Raw genomic sequence first — 21,860 nt, forward strand, 5'->3', positions numbered from 1 at the left:
TAATTTTCTAAAGGTCTGCATTTGCTCTTCATTAAAATTTATTTTCACCCTTTTTGATTGAGAAGCACTAATCTTGCCGTTTTCGCCCTTTAGAATATCTGTTAGCGGCTTGGCGATAGATGCGAAATCTTTAATAAAGCATCTGTAATAACTTGCCAATCCTAGAAACGACCTTACGTTGAAGATTAATTAATTCATAATTAAGGATGGCCTTTACTTTTTCGGGCTCGTTCTGATGCCATTTCTGGACACAAAAAACCGAGGTAATCGAAACTTTCCCGAAAGAAATGTGATTTTTCCCGAGAAATTCTCATATTGGCCCCTTATAATCTCTCCAGTACCCACTCAATATGTTTCACATGGTCTTCTTCGGTTTCAGAGAAAATAATGACGTCGTCGACGTAAACATAGCACGACTTTCCAATTTTCTCTCTCAGGACATCGTCGATGGCCCTTTGGAAAATGCTCGGGGCATTCTTCAGACCAAAAGGAAGACGGCAAAATTCATATTTTCCATTTCCAACTGAGAATGCAGTTTTTTCACCATCTTGTTCAGATAGTGTTATTTGATGGAAACCTGCCAAGATTTGAGAGAATGACGGGTATTTGGGGTATTGGGTATTTGTCATCGATCGTAATGCTGTTCAGTTTCCTGAAGTCTATAACTAATCGTTTTTTGGAATTACCGTATTCATCCTTGCCCTTTTTATCAACAACCCAAACGGGATTATTGTAGGGTGATCTGGAAGGCCGTATTATACCGTTATGCAGAAGTTCTTTTACTTCATTGTTAACAAAATCTGCTACACCCATGGGATATGGGTATAGTTTTGTATAAACGGTATCACTAGAATTAGTTCTACTGGTAGCTACAATATTCGTATTATATGGAAGTGATTCTTTGGGGTTTGCAAAAACACCCGAAATTTTTTTTATCACTTCCTTAAATTTTTCCGCAACGATTTGAGGTATTTTCATGTCCTCAACTTGAGTAAAATTTACATTTACGCTTTTTAAAAATTGGATCTTTTCGATCCCAACTGTAGTTTTAAGTTCCCTACTTTCAAAATTCAACGTTGCACCTGTCTGTGTTAATAGATCCAGGCCAATTATACCACCAAACGTTGATAGTGATGGTAAGATAAAAAAATTACTATTGGTTTGAAAAATATTTATGGTACATTTTTGCTTAATTGCTGTGAAACCATGAATAGATTTCACTATGAACGGGTTGGCTACGGGAATAATACCTTTTAAACCTTTTATAGGTTTGATATAATTCTTCGAAGCCCCCGTATCAATAAGCAATTTTATGATTTTCCCTACCACTTTCCTTTCTATAAATGGTAGCAGGGAGTTGTGCCTAAAAAATTAATCTGGTCAAATTCATCCCCAGCATCGATAACAATATCGTCTTCTTCGGTTTCTGCCATTTGATGGTAGTCTTGACCACATCCGGACTCATCTTGAGAAATGTGATTAATTCTCTGATGTTTTAGCCCAGTGTATTTTGCCGTACCACTGTTGAGTCTTTTCACGGCCTGCCAACTTGGTCGATTTTGGAACGGCTGTGGTAGGTTCTGATTTTGATAGTATTGATTCTGAGGTAATCCCTGTGTAGATGGCTTGAATTTAGTTCTTTGTCTGAATCGATTCATCGACCTCCATGGGTTCTATTTGATTATTTTCGTTCTTGTTTGAACGATTTGAATTTCTTTTAGAAAAGTACGGATTTTTACTTGGAACATTTCCGTGTGCGAAATGTGTTTCATACTTATACTTATCTCTGTCCTCGCGTGATTTAGCGAATTTTGACGCGAATTGGTATCTTTCCCGATTGGACTCAACCTCTTGGGCCAATGCCAATGCTGATGGTAAGTCGGATGGACGAGAGGAAAATAATAAATTACTCAAATCTTTTTTTGCGCCAGAAATGAAAACGCATAACGCATCCATTCTGTATTTTTCGTTCATACAATTTGCGACAACACTTTCATATGACATAGTGGTTTTGTTGGTAAGTAATGTCAGTTTCTTTTCTACTTCATCTGAGAATTCTAGTAACGTCATATTACCCTGACGAAGAGTGAACAACTCTTGCTCAATTAAGTAAATTGGACGCTTATCCGAATAAGTAAAGTCCAGTCGGGCAATAAAAGCCTTAAAATTTAACACTGTATTGAATGAGGATAACACCATATCGGCTTGACCCTTTATTTTATTTCGAATTATTGCTACTGCCTGATAGTGTTTAGAACTTCCATCGTAAGGCTCGAACTACTTCTTTGTTAATTTCAACATCCTTATAAGGCACAACTTCAGGAGTCAATAAAGAGAATTTTTCAAGTTTATTATCAATATCGGAAATTTGTTTTTCAAATTGCTGTCTTTGAACTTTCAAAGCCGCCGAAATGGCAGGGTCAACAAGCACACATATGCTTTCTGCGGTAGTTGCCATTATATTATTATTGTCAGATCTTTTGTCTACAGGAATTTGATTGAAGGAATCTATTATAAATTCTACTTCTTGGTCAAGATCGCGATTATTCATTAATATGAGAAAAAAACGAACAGGCTTTTTTTAAAATTTTCACGAATAGAACAGTGTGGCTTGTTTGTTCGGGATACCGTAGTATTTTGTTGTTGCAAAATGGTCAGGCTTATCCCCTCATTGTTGTTTTTATAAAATCAACGTTTGTTTATTAGTGGAGAACGATGGTAATGTTTACCAGAGGGTAAGGCAGGGAATACCTAGGTTTCGGAAAGAGCCACCAATCCTCATCAGTTCCCTTGTTTTTTGTCTGGGATATTCTCCCCAGAAGTTATTTTAAAAAATAACTTCTATGACAAAAAACATTTTTTACCCAAGTGACGAGATTGTAAGGTCAACAGAAGAGGAACCAAAGAATAAAATAAAACTAAAATTCTTTTGGAAAGTCTTCTAAATCTACCGCACTTATAAACATTTACATCTTTCTCCACATGTTATGCTTTCGTTCAACCTGAACGAAGTAGCATAACCATGTAAGTTGGTTTTGTCTGTTACAACAAAAGCCCCTTCGTCGACCGTGCCTTGTCTACAAATAGAACAGTGTGGCTTGTTTGTTCGGGATACCGTAGTATTTTGTTGTTGCAAAATGGTCAGGCTTATCCCTTTATTGTTGTTTTTATAAAAACAACGTTTGTTTATTAGTGGAGAACGATGGTAATGTTTACCAGGGGGTAAGGCAGGGAATACCTAGGTTTCGGAAAGAGCCACCAATCCTCATCAGTTCCCTTGTTTTTTGTCTGGGATATTCTCCCCAGAAGTTATTTTAAAAAATAACTTCTATCACAAAAAACATTTTTTACCCAAGTGACGAGATTGTAAGCTGAATAGAAGAGGAACCAAAGAATTAAATAAAACTAAAATTCTTTTGGAAAGTCTTCTAAATCTTACAACCGCACTTATAAACATTTACATCTTTCTCCACTTGTTATGCTTTCGTTCAACCTGAACGAAGTAGCATAACCATGTAAGTTGGTTTTGTCTGTTACAACAAAAACCCCTGCGTCGACCGTGCCTTGTCTACAAATAGAACAGTGTGGCTTGTTTGTTCGGGATACCGTAGTATTTTGTTGTTGCAAAATGGTCAGGCTTATCCCTTCATTGTTGTTTTTATAAAAACAACGTTTGTTTATTAGTGGAGAACGATGGTAATGTTTACCAGGGGGTAAGGCAGGGAATACCTAGGTTTCGGAAAGAGCCACCAATCCTCATCAGTTCCCTTGATTTTTGGCTGGGATATTCTCCCCAGAAGTTATTTTAAAAAATAACTTCTATGACAAAAAATATTTTTTACCCAAGTGACGAGATTGTAAGCTCAATAGAAGAGGAACCAAAGAATAACATAAAACTAAAATTCTTTTGGAAAGTCTTCTAAATCTTACAACCGCACTTATAAACATTTACATCTTTCTCCACTTGTTATGCTTTCGTTCAACATGAACGAAGTAGCATAACCATGTATGTTGGTTTTGTCTGTTACAACAAAAACCCCTTCGTCGACCGTGCCTTGTCTACAAATAGAACAGTGTGGCTTGTTTGTTCGGGATACCGTAGTATTTTGTTGTTGCAAAATTGTCAGGCTTTTCCCTTCATTGTTGTTTTTATAAAAACAACGTTTGTTTATTAGTGGAGAACGATGGTAATGTTTACCAGGGGGTAAGGCAGGGAATACCTAGGTTTCGGAGAGAGCCACCAATCCTCATCAGTTCCCTTGTTTTTTGTCTGGGATATTCTCCCCAGAAGTTATTTTAAAAAATAACTTCTTTGACAAAAAACATTTTTTACCCAAGTGACGAGATTGTAAGCTCAATAGAAGAGGAACCAAAGAATTAAATAAAACTAAAATGCTTTTGGAAAGTCTTCTAAATCTTACAACCGCACTTATAAACATTTACATCTTTCTCCACTTGTTATGCTTTCGTTCAACCTGAACGAAGTAGCATAACCATGTAAGTTGGTTTTGTCTGTTACAACAAAAACCCCTTCGTCGACCGTGCCTTGTCTACAAATAGAACAGTGTGGCTTGTTTGTTCGGGATACCGTAGTATTTTGTTGTTGCAAAATGGTCAGGCTTATCCCTTCATTGTTGTTTTTATAAAAACAACGTTTGTTTATTAGTGGAGAACGATGGTAATGTTTACCAGGGGGTAAGGCAGGGAATACCTAGGTTTCGGAAAGAGCCATTTCAAAAAAAACAAGCGGAATTATTTTTAAATATTATCGAAACCAATTTTTGCTAGCAGCCACTCACTTCTTATTAAGATCTTTTTGATTCACTATATAATATTTATCATACACATTTTTCCAAACACTCGATTTGTGTTATTTAATATTAATTTTAATAATAAATGTATTATTCAATATTTACTATTGTTGCGGAGCAGCGAAAATGAATAAAAAAGGAAATAAAACACAAAATATTAGAATTTTTAAATAATAAAAATTGGCGGTTTTTTGAATATTAATCGAAGAACTAATATTATTTACCTTTTTTAACAATGGGTGTTGCTCGATGTTGTTGGACGAAAATCCGAAAAAAAAGTAAGTTAAAAAGTAGCGAGCAAGCCTAGATGTCACAAGAGAGGCGCGAATTTGATCATCTTTGCTCGTTACAATTTGTTATCACTAACTTTGAACGAAAGTTCAAAGTTGAATAAAATGGTATTTGACAAATTGAAGAAAAAGAGCAAAGGGTTGCATTTTTAAAGAAATTAAATTAAATTGAAGTTAAACATTCAATTTTGAGCATAAAAAAATCATTTTATTATGTATATATATATTTTTTTAATTTTTTCAAAAAACAATTGATGGTCGTATAACCATCGAGACAATACAAGATCGCCTCCAAAAATCAGCTTGGCGATAGGGACAGATGTTGGCTGATCATCTCTGGCGATCCTACAGTGGACAAGGACCCGATATCACCCAACCAAAAATGGTTAATTGAGCCCAGGGGAACCCGGGACTCGAATAAGTCTGTGACCTTATTACCTTCGGGTACACATCAGGCCCAAGAATGATCCCCACGTGAGCGGACTTATGGAATTCGGGATCTGCCAATTGCATCCCGGCATAATGGTCCTTGAAATAGTCGGGGGCTGATTGCGACGGCGTGACCACATGCCTCAAGGACATACTTCTGGCGGAAACGCGCAGAAGTTGGGACGAATCATGAAATGATTGCAAAGTAAGTTGGCAATAAAGCTCTTGGCCAACGGTTAGAGAATTGAGCTGAAGCTTACTAGCCAGCGTTGAGCATATACGGCTATGTCCAGCACAGGGGTCCGCCAGCGCTCTGACTGGTACTTTTCTAGCCGGAAGGATAATATTAACCACCATTGTCGGCCCCAGCGTAACAATGGGCTGGATGGACTGTATAGTCGGAACAACAAAGCTCGACGGCATGGACGAGACTGGACAAGGGGGCTCGGACAAACTCGGTTTAGAGGTCTTCTTTGGAGCGGACTTTTTCGAAGTGGGTATAAGCGACGAGGTGGATGGACGATACGTCTTTTTTACCCGAAGGTCGGATATTTCCCTAGGATAGGGGCTTTTTGCTGAGGTGAAGAAGTGTATGGTGATCACCTTTACACTTCTGACAACGATGTGGACTCAAACATTTTCGGAGAGTATGTGACCTGCCTAAACAATTGGAGCAGAAATGCTCCTGAACCACAAATCGAATCCTTTTTTCGCAGGTCAATTTAAGAAATTCGGGACATTCCCGAAGGACGTGCCTCTGTGTGCATAAAACACATTTAGGTCCCTGTTGTCGAATGGATCTGGCCACTGGGCTATTGCCTTGAGGAGTTTCGGCGGAAGTGGAAAATTTAGTCTCCCGTAAAGGAGCAACCATTCCGCCTGTAGTAGCCACATCTGTCGATTGAAGTTCGTGTACGACGGGTGCAAGCTCCCGTAGAGGAGACACCGGCAGAGCCTTGGGGAGATACAGACCGCGCTGGTGCAATCTCCCGTAGAGGAGCAGCGGTATCTGCACCTGCGGTCGAGAGACCACTAGTTGAGGCCAGGAGCACCTGAGGGGTATCTCCTGCCGTTTGGGACGAAGATCCCGGATTTGGTGCAGGCTCTGCCGTGCAATTCTCCCGTTGAAGAGAAGCGGAGCCTGTTTGATCGGCCGTAGAGGCGTTCGATTTGGCTGGCAGTGCCGATGCCAGTTCCCGTAGAGGAGCGGCAGCATTGCTGACCCCGCGTATGTCGGAGTCTTGGGAGCCCAGAGGAATAATGGCATCCTCGACACCTCTCTCTTCATCCGACATTGGGATGCCCTCATCATAATAAGGAAGTGAAGCGGCCATCTGACTCAAATTTTCCATCTGTGAAAAAAGTGGAGATGGCATGGTAGAGAGGTGAACATTTTAATCGTCGTCGGTCAAAATGACCAGCTTAACTACAGGTCGTCTTACGATACCGTTTTCCGTTTTTATATCAGCGACGCGAACGTGACCGTCAATTCCCGGATAAACTTGGACAACGCGACCTAATTTCCACGCTGTGGGAGGTAAATGTTCCTGTCGAAGGTCAACTAAATCATCCGGTTGAATATCGCGTTTCGGAAATTTCCACTTGTAACGATGGTGGAGGTTCTTTAAGTATTCTTCTTTCCACCGAAGGCAGAATTGTTGTGAGAGCGCTTTTAATTTTCTATATCGATCGACGATATCCAATGGAGATTCATTTATTATGGGCTCCGGAGGAGCGAGGATCGGAGATCCTATAAGGAAATGCCCAGGTGAAAGGGCTACCGTAGAGTCAAGACTATCTGTCATGGGACAGAGAGGACGAGAATTTAAGCACGCCTCAATTCTTGTGAGCAATGTAGAAAATTCTTCAAACGTATATTTGAAATTTTTAGCCATTTTCCTTAAATGAGTTTTAAAGCTTTTAACCGCAGCTTCCCAAAGTCCACCCATATGTGGAGCTCCAGCTGGGTTAAATCTCCATGAAAGCTCTTGATAGGAAAACTTTGATCGGAGTTTATCACGAATTTCATTTAATGCTTGCTTAAATTCCCGTTCTGTCTCTCGAGATGCACTAACGAAGTTAGTGCCGTTGTCCGAGAAAATAGTCTTTGGACATCCACGACGAGATATAAATCTATTAAATGCAGCCAAGAAGGTAGTGGTAGATAAATCCGAGGCTAGCTCTAAATGTATTGCTTTCGTAGAAAAGCACACGAAGACACAGACATACCCCTTTGTAATTTTACAACATCTACCTGTAAAGGATTTAATGTCGAATGGGCCAGCGAAATCGATACCTGTAGAGGAGAAAGGCCTAACCAAAACCGTTCTTTCTGGAGGCAGAGATGCCATAATTTGGGTACAAGTACGTTTCTTTGCTAAAACGCACAATTTGCAATGCCTTATGGTTGACCTAATCAGTGAAGTAGCGCGAGGAATCCAGTACTCCATGCGAAGCATACGGAGCATTAATTGGTTTCCTCCATGAAGCGAATCTATATGAATTTGTTCCAACAACAGTCTTGCGAATTTACTATGATAAGGTAAGAGAATGCCGTTCAGAATAGGAGAGAGTCGGAGACTACGATAGGCGTCCATTCAATCTCATTACCTCTTCTTTATCCAGAAATGGATTTAGAGATAAAATAGCACTTTTAGGATTAAGTGGTCGTTTATGAAGTAAAGCATGATATTCCTCTGAATGGTATGCCTTTTGAGCAAGCGCAGCAAGACGTAATTTTACTGCTAGGATGTCTGAATTGTTAGGAGCGGAACTCTCATAATGATGTTTACCTCTATGAAAAGAATGCGTATTGTGGAAAAATCGAATGATATATGCAATGGCGCGAAATGCTCTATCTATGGAAGAAAATCTATTGAAAACATCATCATAGTCTTTGATAAAAGTGACATGACTTTTAACAGGACGAAGTTCGACCTCAGTGTCAACAGAAACATTTTGAATTTACCAGTTAGAACTATTAAGGCTTAGCCAATGGGGACCGTGCCACCAAATTTGGGGAGAGGCCAACACCGAAGGAGAACGCCCCCTACTACCTAAATCAGCAGGATTGTCCTCAGATCGAACATAAAACCATTTATTTTGCCCAACATTCTCTTGAATGCGACATACCCTATTGGCAACGAAAGTAGACCATGTAGATGGAGTTGTTAGAAGCCAAGACAGGACGATGGTAGAATCGGTCCAACAAAAGATATTATTAAAAGATATGTCAATTTCACTCAAAATACCCTTGACAAGTTCTGATGCTAATACAGCACCGCATAATTCTAAACGAGGTAGGGAAATGGACTTAAGCGGAGCTACTTTTGTTTTGCAAGTCAGCAAATTTGTGAAAATTTTCCCATTTGAAGCAACGACACGAATGTACGCTACCCCCGCGTATGCCTTTTCCGAGGCATCGGAAAAGACATGAAGTTCGACATGACAAAGAGGTGAGGAATGGATATGGAATTAACACCCTGATAAGAAATCACAAATTTTTCCCATTCGCGTTGTCTAGCCAAATACGCTGCATGATGATTTTTGCTACAACAATTACTGGTCCTAACCATCCTACTGGATCGAAGAGCTTGGCGATGGTTGACAAAACTTCCCGTTTAGTATATTTGGACCGGTGTTCCAGCGGGTTTACACTGAAATAGAAATGGTCCAACTGTGCATTCCAGCGAATGCCCAGCGGTTTTGAACTACTAGTTTCCACGAAAGTAAGAAGCTTAGCATCATATAGGTGATCTAAGGGAAGACAATCTAAAATTTCTCGATTATTGGCTGTCCATTTACGAAGTTCAAACTTCGCGGAAGAAAGAGCACCAATGAGTTGGTCTCTTGATTTTTGCGCTGTCTCCAAATCGTAATAACCGGCCAAGACGTCATCTACGTACCTGCACTTCCGAAGGATATGTGAAGCTAGCGGAAATTCATTCTCTGTATCATCGGCCAATTGAAGTAAAGTCCGAATCGCAAGATAAGGAGCACAGTTTACTCCGAAGGTTACCGTTTGAAGTTCAAAGTCTTGAACCGGTTTGTTGGGAGAATCCCGAAATAAAATTCGTTGGAGAGGAGTATGAGCAGAATCGACCCGAATCTGCCTGTACATTTGCGTTATGTCGCAATTGAATACAAATTGGAAAAGTCTCCATCTTAGAAGAAGAAGGACTAGGTCCAACTGAAGAGTTGGACCGACATAGAGAATATCGTTAAGACTATTCCCGTTGGAAGTCTTGTTCAAGGCATTGAAAACCACTCGCAATTTTGTTGTTTGTTTATCCGGTTTGGTTTTGATATTTTTTTCTTAGGAGTTTAATTTTTTTTCTTAGGAGTGACGCCTCATTTCGAAAGAATTGTCCTAGAATGACCAAGTTGGCCTGCGAATTCAGGAATGATAGAAAGTGTGACAATATATCTGCCTTCTGAGTTCCGTCGAGTCGTCTTTTTGAAATTTTCCTCACAGAATTTATCCGAAGGAGACAAGATAGCGGGTTTTGGAGGTTCTTCCAATTCCCAGAATCGAAGAAGAGTCTTGTTAAGATCTTCTTCCGGAAAGTTGATAGTTGTTGTTAAAACCGTAATTGTAGAATTGGGAATGGGACCCGTAATGATCCAGCCGAAAACAGTTCTCTGTGCCATTAAAGAACCTAAGATGTTCGATTGAATTCCCTGTAAAAGGATTCTAGGATATAAATCAGCGCCTAGTAGAAGGTCAACTGGTCTAGAATCGCAGAAGTTTCTATCTGCCAAACGAATATTTGGCAAACGGGAAATTATGTCACCACCTATTGAAATGGAGGGTAAATTACCAGAAATAGCGGGAACCACTAGAGCTGGTATTTCAACGAAAATTGATGAGTCGATAGGAGAACCTATGCATAATGAGCACAATTTTCTGGATGTAGTGGAAACACTTTGATTAACGCCAGAAATCGTAGCTTGGGTCGACGTAGTAGAAATACCAAGACGACGTTGCAAATTTTCAGTGATGAAAGACGCTTCAGACGCTGGGTCGATTAGGGCACGAGCAGGGTATGTGATGCCTTGATGAATTAGATTCACCATTGCGGTACCCAAAACAACATTTCTGTTTTGCGAAATATGATACACTTGCCTATTGACAGAGTGGGATATACCTGACGAAGTCGAGGGAATATTTGGATTCGCATTGATGGATTGGTTAGAAGTTGTTGGCGACGGAGTCGCTGCTGGTGTAGAATTTGCGTGATTTGACATCTCACGATGTAAAAGTGTGTGATGTCGCTTATTGCATTTCCCACGATTGTGTTTACTTACACATTTTTTAACTTCATGACCAACCATCAGACAGTTCAGACAACAATTGAAACGTTTGAGCACTGAAAAACGACCTTCTATGGATAATTTTTTGAACTCTGGACAAAAACGCAATGGATGAAACAATTTAGAACAGAGAACGCAAGATTTAAAGGAAGAAGCGCTAGAAGACACAGAAGGAAACTTTGAAATGATGTCTTGGCTTCCCCACTGGTTTTCTTAAGTAAATAACATAATTTTTCAATATTACTAAGTCGACTGTTGTTGATGTATACTGCAGAAAACAGATCCCTAAAGGTAGGCCAGGAAAGGAAATCGCCATTGAAAACATCTATATCGCATGGCGGTAGATTCAGACTATGCATTACATTGTCATTTGAAGCGAAAACTTCAACTGAAGGTTCCGAAACGCCAGACAGAGGCAAAATTTCTGAATGAGGAGGAGAAACAACTCTTGGAGTGCTAGTTACATGTGAAACTTGTGAATTCGAGCGATGAGACTGCTGGGTAGTATTCAAACTTTGAATTAAGGAAGGGTTTGTATGGTACGTAATTGGTCCAATTTACGATTTATTGAAGCAATGACGTTTACATATGCCCTATACGCAACGTCATATTTACTTTCTGCAGATGTGATGTCTTCGCTTTCAGCATCTTCAGAAGTTTGGAGATACGTAAGACATTGGTCAAATATTTCCTTCACTTTACTCCACAATTCCCTTGCCTCAGCGGCCTGAACATGAAGGGAATATATGTCCAACTCTTCCTCTCGAAGAGAAGTAAAGTTGGCTTCAAATTTTACCAGAGCATCAGTTGCTCTGATAAAGAAATCAAGTGGAGATAGTGGCATTGTGAATTAGAAAGCTCTATGAATTTGGCCAAAGTGAACAAGAACTGAATTTAAAAATCGCAAATCTGAAAATATCAGTGTAAACAAACTTAAAATTGTTAAAACTCAACGAAAATTGAGTGCAATTGTTCAAATTTATATTGAAACAGCACGAAAATGCTTTTATCTGTTAGTGAATGCTAACAAATACAACACCCAACTAGATAAAGAAACTCTTTTTTTTTAAATTTAAAAAAAAGTGATGAGAAAATGTAAATAAATTTTCTCGGTAATGAAAATCGAAAAGATTTTCACTGTGTATCGAATAATACACTCTTGTTTTTATGAGCATTAAAAAAATACCAAAAACTTGAAGAAGTATTTGCAAATTTGACAAACTTTGTTTCGTTAGGCGTTTCAGTGTATCGAAAGATACAGAGAATTTGATTTGTGTATCGAAATATACACAACAAAACTATTTCCGAAAAGAAATAATTTAAATCCAAAACAAATCGCCAAAAAATTGCAAAAATCAATAAAAAAGTAATTTTGTTTAATATTTATTACTGACTGTAGGGTGCACGGACTGTAAGATGCACGCTACAGTTCAAAACAATAATTATTTTTTCCAAAAAGGACAAAAAATTCAAATAAATATTTAAAAAATTAAAAATATTTAATTTATATTTTTATACTATATAATAATAACGAAAATTATTATTAAATATCGAAACGACCGAATGCAGGGTGCACTCTACACGGACCTGAACTATTTCCAACAGAACCGTATGTTTCCAAAAAAATTAATTTAATTTTTGGTCCGAACAGACCTAATAAACAAATTTTCCAATTTTTGCCCGAACTGACCTATTACACCCTGTAGTTGGCACTGGTTGTTGACGAAGTAAATCCTTTTTCAAAAAGGGAAAGAAAAAGCAGATTAGTTTTTTTTGTTGCTGGAAGCACGTATCTCGGCTCGAAGAGACCAAAAATGTTGCGGAGCAGCGAAAATGAATAAAAAAGGAAATAAAACAAAAAATATTAGAATTTTTAAATAATAAAAATTGGCGGTTTTATTGAATATTAGTCGAAGAACTAATTTTATTTACCTTTTTTAACAATGGGTGTTGCTCGATGTTGTTGGACGAAAATCCGAAAAAAGTAAGTTAAAAAGTAGCGAGCAAGCCTAGATGTCACAAAAGAGGCGCGAATTTGATCATCTTTGCTCGTTACAATTTGTCATCACTACACAGAGAAAAAAATTAACCTTATACAAGGTTAGCTTAACCATAAATAAACATGATTTGGAGTCAACGTTATGTAAGGTTAATTTAAACATTTTCTTGTTGACTGGTATTTAAAAATAATCATCGTTAATTTAGCTATTCCATGATTGACTTTTTTAACCACGAAAATTGTTGATATTGAAAAAAAATTGTTGTTTTAACAATGCACTGTTAAATTTTTGTAACCATGAGAATTGTTAATAATAACATTTCATAGTCAGTTTGTCTAAACAGTTCATATGATAATTTTTAATAATAAATTAACCTTTGTTTGAATAAAACAAGAAAAATGTAATTTTTAAAAGTTTATTTATTATTTATTTATTAATACCGCATATTTCTAAAATATGTATTTCCATTACAAATTGTATGTATATTTAAGGGAGGGCTGGTAAAGAAAGATATATGTTTAATATAAATTTTATTTTTTAACGCCTTACCGAGTGATTTTAAATTATATTCCTCAGCCATTGTGAAAAAAACTACAAAACGCCAAACACCGACTGCAAAAACAGAAGAAGAAGCTAGTAGTTAATAAAAGCAAATAGTATTGTCACAACTTACTAAAAATGTACGCACGAGCACCCAAAAAAAAGACACCAGAGAAAAAAACAACTGAGAAGAAAAAACAAAAAGATATACGTAAATATGAACACTGTCGCTTCAACAACAACAACAACGTACATTTGGTGACAAATGCATACGCTAATGTACGTCGTAGCAGCCACAAGAAAAGACAAAAAGAACACATATGTATGAATAAACACTCACACATTATTTCTCTCCTCATTTTTGCTTGTCGCTGCATATACGTTGTTGTTGCTTGTTTTTTTTCATGTATTACCGTTATTTTTGTTTCTTTATTGTAATTTATAGTTTATTTGATAGACAAATCTGATACAATTTGAATATAGCAATAACACATTACTATGTTGAAATAGTATCAGGGTTTTCTATTAAAACAAATACAAATTACAATCAAATATATTTGTTAATTTCACCAGCTTTTACTTACCTTTATACCAAGCACTATTCCCACGAGCACGTGCACTACTCCCTTGCACTATTCAACACCAACTAAAGAAGTGATTGTCTATTTGATCTTTCGTACACATATTCAGACCACAGAAAGAGATTCGATAAAGAGGAGGAGGGGGAATATGACAGTCACATTCGTTGCAACTTCGTATATTGTAATATTGAACTTCGTCAAACACAAAGCAGTTCAAAATTGTTGACCACAACAGAGCCGAAGGCTCTTTAAATTTTTATGTATCTCTCACATTTTTCCGTCTCTCTCAAAAAAACAACAACATTTGACCTTATATAACGTTATTTTGTGTTTGTAATCTCAAACATTTACCATGAAAAAATTAACCATGCACATGGTTAAAAAAGTCATTGTATTTTCGGCTCTGTGTAACATTGAACGAAAGTTCAAAGCTGAATAAAATGGTATTTGACAAATTGAAGAAAAAGAGCAAAGGGTTGCATTTTTAAAGAAATTAAATGAAATTGAAGTTAAGCAACTATCTTACAATTGTATAAATAGAGACTCCATTTTATGTTGTGGGTGTCGTCTCCGCTGATGGTGTTGTCGCCGTTGTTGTCCTCTTGTGTTTCTTATTTCTACGCAGCCCAGACTGATTTCGAAGCCTGGTGACATACCTTCTTTCCAAGTTTTCACTTAATGTTTTAAGTTTTTTATAAACTTATTTTATATTTATTTGTTACATTGTTGGGCGCCAGTTAAGTATTTTGGGTATTTGTATGGTGTTGTTACGCCTTCTTTATTCCAGGTCTCTTATCAAACTAACTTATTAATATACTTATAAGTATTGTTATCTACTGCTGACTCTGCGCCTTTTTGTGGAGTATTATATTGCAACACTTTGAATAAATGCTCGTATGTTTGGTGGTGGCTAAGCAATGATGATGAATATAATAGCTGACACTGTGCCTCGTGCGGAGTGTGGCATTGCAATATGTTTGAGGAACAATATATATATATATATATATATATATATATATATATATATATATATATATATATATATATATATATATATATATATATATATATATATATATATATATATATATATATATATATATATATATATATATATATATATATATATCTATATATAATAGTGTTGAATAGTGCAAGGGAGTAGTGCACGTGCTCGTGGGAATAGTGCTTTGTATAAAGGTAAGTAAAAGCTGGTGAAATTAACAAATATATTTGATTGTAATTTGTATTTGTTTTAATAGAAAACCCTGATACTATTTCAACATAGTAATGTGTTATTGCTATATTCAAATTGTATCAGATTTGTCTATCAAATAAACTATAAATTACAATAAAGAAACAAAATAACGGTAATACATGAAAAAAAAACAAGCAACAACAACGTATATGCAGCGACAAGCAAAAATGAGGAGAGAAATAATGTGTGAGTGTTTATTCATACATATGTGTTCTTTTTGTCTTTGCTTGTGGCTGCTACGACGTACATTAGCGTATGCATTTGTCACCAAATGTACGTTGTTGTTGTTGTTGAAGCGACAGTGTTCATATTTACGTATATCTTTTTGTTTTTTCTTCTCAGTTGTTTTTTTCTCTGGTGTCTTTTTTTTGGGTGCTCGTGCGTACATTTTTGGTAAGTTGTGACAATACTATTTGCTTTTATTAACTACTAGTTTCTTCTTCTGTTTTTGCAGTCGGTGTTTGGCGTTTTGTAGTTTTTTTCACAATGGCTGAGGAATATAATTTAAAATCACTCGGTAAGGCGTTAAAAAATAAAATTTATATTAAACATATATCTTTCTTTACCAGCCCTCCCTTAAATATACATACAATTTGTAATGGAAATACATATTTTAGAAATATGCGGTATTAATAAATAAATAATAAATAAACTTTTAAAAATTACATTTTTCTTGTTTTATTCAAACAAAGGTTAATTTATTATTAAAAATTATCATATGAACTGTTTAGACAAACTGACTATGAAATGTTATTATTAACAATTCTCATGGTTACAAAAATTTAACAGTGCATTGTTAAAACAACAATTTTTTTTCAGTATCAACAATTTTCGTGGTTAAAAAAGTCAATCATGGAATAGCTAAATTAACGATGATTATTTTTAAATACCAGTCAACAAGAAAATGTTTAAATTAACCTTACATAACGTTGACTCCAAATCATGTTTATTTATGGTTAAGCTAACCTTGTATAAGGTTAATTTTTTTCTCTGTGTAGTGATGACAAATTGTAACGAGCAAAGATGATCAAATTCGCGCCTCTCTTGTGACATCTAGGCTTGCTCGCTACTTTTTAACTTACTTTTTTCGGATTTTCGTCCAACAACATCGAGCAACACCCATTGTTAAAAAAGGTAAATAAAATTAGTTCTTCGACTAATATTCAATAAAACCGCCAATTTTTATTATTTAAAAATTCTAATATTTTTTGTTTTATTTCCTTTTTTATTCATTTTCGCTGCTCCGCAACATTTTTGGTCTCTTCGAGCCGAGATACGTGCTTCCGTGCTACGGAAGCGTGCTATACGTGCTATATATATATGTATATATATATATATATATATATATATATATATATATATATATATATATATATTCCTTGATTTTTCACTCAATTTCAGTGGCCGTTTTACAACGCGTCGCGACGCGTTTACTGGTTTATTTGTTTTCTTTGATTTTGCCGACGACAAAACAAAATTTGCGAAAATAGATGGTGGAGGAACGGGGTTCGACGAAAAGATTGAAAAATGAGATCGAACTATTTTCATTTCGATGTCAATATCAATGGTAGCCAGACTATGATTCGACCATACCTACCTATTCTTACCTAACCAATTAGGACCGTGCGACCATATCTCGACTTCCTATGTCCGCGGGGTTATCTTCTTATTTGATATGATACCACTCGTGATTGCCAACAATTTCTTGTATACAACATACACGATTTGGAACGAATGCGGTCCATGTGGAGGGGGTTTTCTTCAGCAAGGCTAGCATTGTATTGGAATCCGTCAAGCAATAAATTTGACGGATACCTATATCCCGAACTATAGTTCTCAAAATATCTGAAGCTTAAACTGCTCCACAAAGCCCTAAGCGGGGCAATGAAATTGATTTTAAGTTAGCGACATTTGTTTTGTGCGATGGCAAATGAACGAACATTTTCCCATCTGGGGACTCGACGCGCATATAGACTACCCCCGTGTATGCCCTTACCGAGGCTTCGGATGGGGGGGGGGGAACGGTGTACGGTGTACGTGACGCGTTGTAAAACGGCCACTGAAGTCAAGTGAAAAATCAAAAATGGTCTTCAATTTCCAAAATTCTAATCTCCGATGTGATATTAAGCAACCGATAAAAAATTTCACGAAAAATGTGAGGAAATCAATAAATAAACATAAAATATTCTATAAATATATGTAATAATTTATTAAAAATCCTAAAAATTGTGTACTTTAACGGTTATTTCCCACAAAACCGTATTTTCCCAAACAAATAACTCAAAAATTCTACAGAAAATATAGAGTATATATATATATATATATATATATATATATATATATATATATATATATATATATATATATATATATATATTTTTTTTTTTCCACAAAACCGTATTTTCCCAAACAAATAACTCAAAAATTCTACCGAAAATATAGAGTATATATATATATATATATATATATATATATATATATATATATATATATATATATATATATATATATATACTCTATATTTTCGGTAGAATTTTTGAGTTATTTGTTTGGGAAAATACGGTTTTGTGGAAAAAAAAAAAAAAAAAAATTATATATATATATATATATATATATATATATATATATATATATATATATATATATATATATATATATATATTTTTGAGTTATTTGTTTGGGAAAATACGGTTTTGTGGGAAATAACCGTTAAGGATTTTTAATAAATTATTACATATATTTATAGAATATTTTATGTTTATTTATTGATTTCCTCACATTTTTCGTGAAATTTTTTATCGGTTGCTTAATATCACATCGGAGATTAGAATTTTGGAAATTGAAGACCATTTTTGATTTTTCACTTGACTTCAGTGGCCGTTTTACAACGCGTCACGTACACCGTACACCGTTCCCCCCCCCCATCCGAAGCCTCGGTAAGGGCATACACGGGGGTAGTCTATATGCGCGTCGAGTCCCCAGATGGGAAAATGTTCGTTCATTTGCCATCGCACAAAACAAATGTCGCTAACTTAAAATCAATTTCATTGCCCCGCTTAGGGCTTTGTGGAGCAGTTTAAGCTTCAGATATTTTGAGAACTATAGTTCGGGATATAGGTATCCGTCAAATTTATTGCTTGACGGATTCCAATACAATGCTAGCCTTGCTGAAGAAAACCCCCTCCACATGGACCGCATTCGTTCCAAATCGTGTATGTTGTATACAAGAAATTGTTGGCAATCACGAGTGGTATCATATCAAATAAGAAGATAACCCCGCGGACATAGGAAGTCGAGATATGGTCGCACGGTCCTAATTGGTTAGGTAAGAATAGGTAGGTATGGTCGAATCATAGTCTGGCTACCATTGATATTGACATCGAAATGAAAATAGTTCGATCTCATTTTTCAATCTTTTCGTCGAACCCCGTTCCTCCGCCATCTATTTTCGCAAATTTTGTTTTGTCGTCGGCAAAATCAAAGAAAACAAATAAACCAGTAAACGCGTCGCGACGCGTTGTAAAACGGCCACTGAAATTGAGTGAAAAATCAAGGAATATATAATAGGAATAAATAAATATATATATATATATATATATATATAGCACGTATAGCACGCTTCCGTAGCACGGAAGCACGTATCTCGGCTCGAAGAGACCAAAAATGTTGCGGAGCAGCGAAAATGAATAAAAAAGGAAATAAAACAAAAAATATTAGAATTTTTAAATAATAAAATTGGCGGTTTTATTGAATATTAGTCGAAGAACTAATTTTATTTACCTTTTTTAACAATGGGTGTTGCTCGATGTTGTTGGACGAAAATCCGAAAAAAGTAAGTTAAAAAGTAGCGAGCAAGCCTAGATGTCACAAGAGAGGCGCGAATTTGATCATCTTTGCTCGTTACAATTTGTCATCACTACACAGAGAAAAAAATTAACCTTATACAAGGTTAGCTTAACCATAAATAAACATGATTTGGAGTCAACGTTATGTAAGGTTAATTTAAACATTTTCTTGTTGACTGGTATTTAAAAATAATCATCGTTAATTTAGCTATTCCATGATTGACTTTTTTAACCACGAAAATTGTTGATACTGAAAAAAAATTGTTGTTTTAACAATGCACTGTTAAATTTTTGTAACCATGAGAATTGTTAATAATAACATTTCATAGTCAGTTTGTCTAAACAGTTCATATGATAATTTTTAATAATAAATTAACCTTTGTTTGAATAAAACAAGAAAAATGTAATTTTTAAAAGTTTATTTATTATTTATTTATTAATACCGCATATTTCTAAAATATGTATTTCCATTACAAATTGTATGTATATTTAAGGGAGGGCTGCTAAAGAAAGATATATGTTTAATATAAATTTTATTTTTTAACGCCTTACCGAGTGATTTTAAATTATATTCCTCAGCCATTGTGAAAAAAAACTACAAAACGCCAAACACCGACTGCAAAAACAGAAGAAGAAACTAGTAGTTAATAAAAGCAAATAGTATTGTCACAACTTACCAAAAATGTACGCACGAGCACCCAAAAAAAAGACACCAGAGAAAAAAACAACTGAGAAGAAAAAACAAAAAGATATACGTAAATATGAACACTGTCGCTTCAACAACAACAACAACGTACATTTGGTGACAAATGCATATGCTAATGTACGTCGTAGCAGCCACAAGCAAAGACAAAAAGAACACATATGTATGAATAAACACTCACACATTATTTCTCTCCTCATTTTTGCTTGTCGCTGCATATACGTTGTTATTGCTTGTTTTTTTTCATGTATTACCGTTATTTTTGTTTCTTTATTGTAATTTATAGTTTATTTGATAGACAAATCTGATACAATTTGAATATAGCAATAACACATTACTATGTTGAAATAGTATCAGGGTTTTCTATTAAAACAAATACAAATTACAATCAAATATATTTGTTAATTTCACCAGCTTTTACTTACCTTTATACCAAGCACTATTCCCACGAGCACGTGCACTACTCCCTTGCACTATTCAACACCAACTAAAGAAGTGATTGTCTATTTGATCTTTCTTACACATATTCAGACCACAGAAAGAGATTCGATAAAGAGGAGGAGGGGGAATATGACAGTCACATTCGTTGCAACTTCGTATATTGTAATATTGAACTTCGTCAAACACAAAGCAGTTCAAAATTGTTGACCACAACAGAGCCGAAGGCTCTTTAAATTTTTATGTATCTCTCACATTTTTCCGTCTCTCTCAAAAAAACAACAACATTTGACCTTATATAACGTTATTTTGTGTTTGTAATCTCAAACATTTACCATGAAAAAATTAACCATGCACATGGTTAAAAAAGTCATTGTATTTTCGGCTCTGTGTAACATTGAACGAAAGTTCAAAGCTGAATAAAATGGTATTTGACAAATTGAAGAAAAAGAGCAAAGGGTTGCATTTTTAAAGAAATTAAATTAAATTGAATTTAAGCAACTATCTTACAATTGTATAAATAGAGACTCCATTTTATGTTGTGGGTGTCGTCTCCGCTGATGGTGTTGTCGCCGTTGTTGTCCTCTTGTGTTTCTTATTTCTACGCAGCCCAGACTGATTTCGAAGCCTGGTGACATACCTTCTTTCCAAGTTTCACTTAATGTTTTAAGTTTTTTATAAACTTATTTTATATTTATTTGTTAACATTGTTGGGCGCCAGTTAAGTATTTTGGGTATTTGTATGGTGTTGTTACGCCTTCTTTATTCCAGGTCTCTTATCAAACTAACTTATTAATATACTTAGAAGTATTGTTTTCTACTGCTGACTGTGCGCCTTTTTGTGGAGTATTATATTGCAACACGTTGAATAAATGCTCGTATGTTTGGTGTTGGCTAAGCAATGATGATGAATATAATAGCTGACACTGTGCCTCGTGCGGAGTGTGGCATTGCAATATGTTTGAGGAACAATATATATATATATATATATATATATATATATATATATATATATATATATATATATATATATATATATATATATATATATATATATATATATACTCTATATTTTCGGTAGAATTTTTGAGTTATTTGTTTGGGAAAATACGGTTTTGTGGGGAAAAAAAAAAAAAAAAATATATATATATATATATATATATATATATATCTATATATATATATATATATATATATATATATATATATATATATATATATATATATATATATATATATATATATATATATATATATATAAATATATATATATATATATATATATATTTTTTTTTTTTTTCCCACAAAACCGTATATACTCTATATTTTCGGTAGAATTTTTGAGTTATTTGTTTGGGAAAATACGGTTTTGTGGGAAATAACCGTTAAAGTACACAATTTTTAGGATTTTTAAAAAATTATTACATATATTTATAGAATATTTTATGTTTATTTATTGATTTCCTCACATTTTTCGTGAAATTTTTTATCGGTTGCTTAATATCACATCGGAGATTAGAATTTTGGAAATTGAAGACCATTTTTGATTTTTCACTTGACTTCAGTGGCCGTTTTACAACGCGTCACGTACACCGTACATACTTTCTTTTACTATGGCATTTCCTGGCTTAGTTGGATGAACTCACAGATAT

General features: G+C 35.1%; 2 long non-coding RNA genes across 4 annotated transcripts; both read right to left on the reverse strand.

Moving 5' to 3' along the window:
- Positions 1 to 13,261: 13,261 nt before the first annotated feature.
- Positions 13,262 to 14,904, reverse strand: LOC131805894 (uncharacterized). Of its 3 annotated transcripts, none has more exons than XR_009343870.1 (3): positions 13,968 to 14,904; positions 13,532 to 13,567; positions 13,262 to 13,455 (listed from the first exon to the last, which is right to left on the reverse strand). It is a non-coding gene; the product is annotated as an uncharacterized LOC131805894 (long non-coding RNA). The 3 variants fall into 3 exon arrangements; XR_009343873.1 differs by having other exon boundaries at positions 13,517 to 13,567; XR_009343871.1 differs by having other exon boundaries at positions 13,517 to 13,905.
- A 4,065-nt stretch (positions 14,905 to 18,969) lies between these two features.
- Positions 18,970 to 21,162, reverse strand: LOC131805901 (uncharacterized). Its single transcript, XR_009343875.1, has 3 exons — positions 20,196 to 21,162; positions 19,745 to 19,795; positions 18,970 to 19,683 (listed from the first exon to the last, which is right to left on the reverse strand). It is a non-coding gene; the product is annotated as an uncharacterized LOC131805901 (long non-coding RNA).
- Between the last annotated feature and the right edge of the window lie 698 nt (positions 21,163 to 21,860).

The sequence above is a fragment of the Musca domestica genome, unplaced genomic scaffold, assembly GCF_030504385.1.
Source record: "Musca domestica strain aabys unplaced genomic scaffold, Musca_domestica.polishedcontigs.V.1.1 11, whole genome shotgun sequence".
NCBI lineage: Eukaryota > Metazoa > Arthropoda > Insecta > Diptera > Muscidae > Musca > Musca domestica.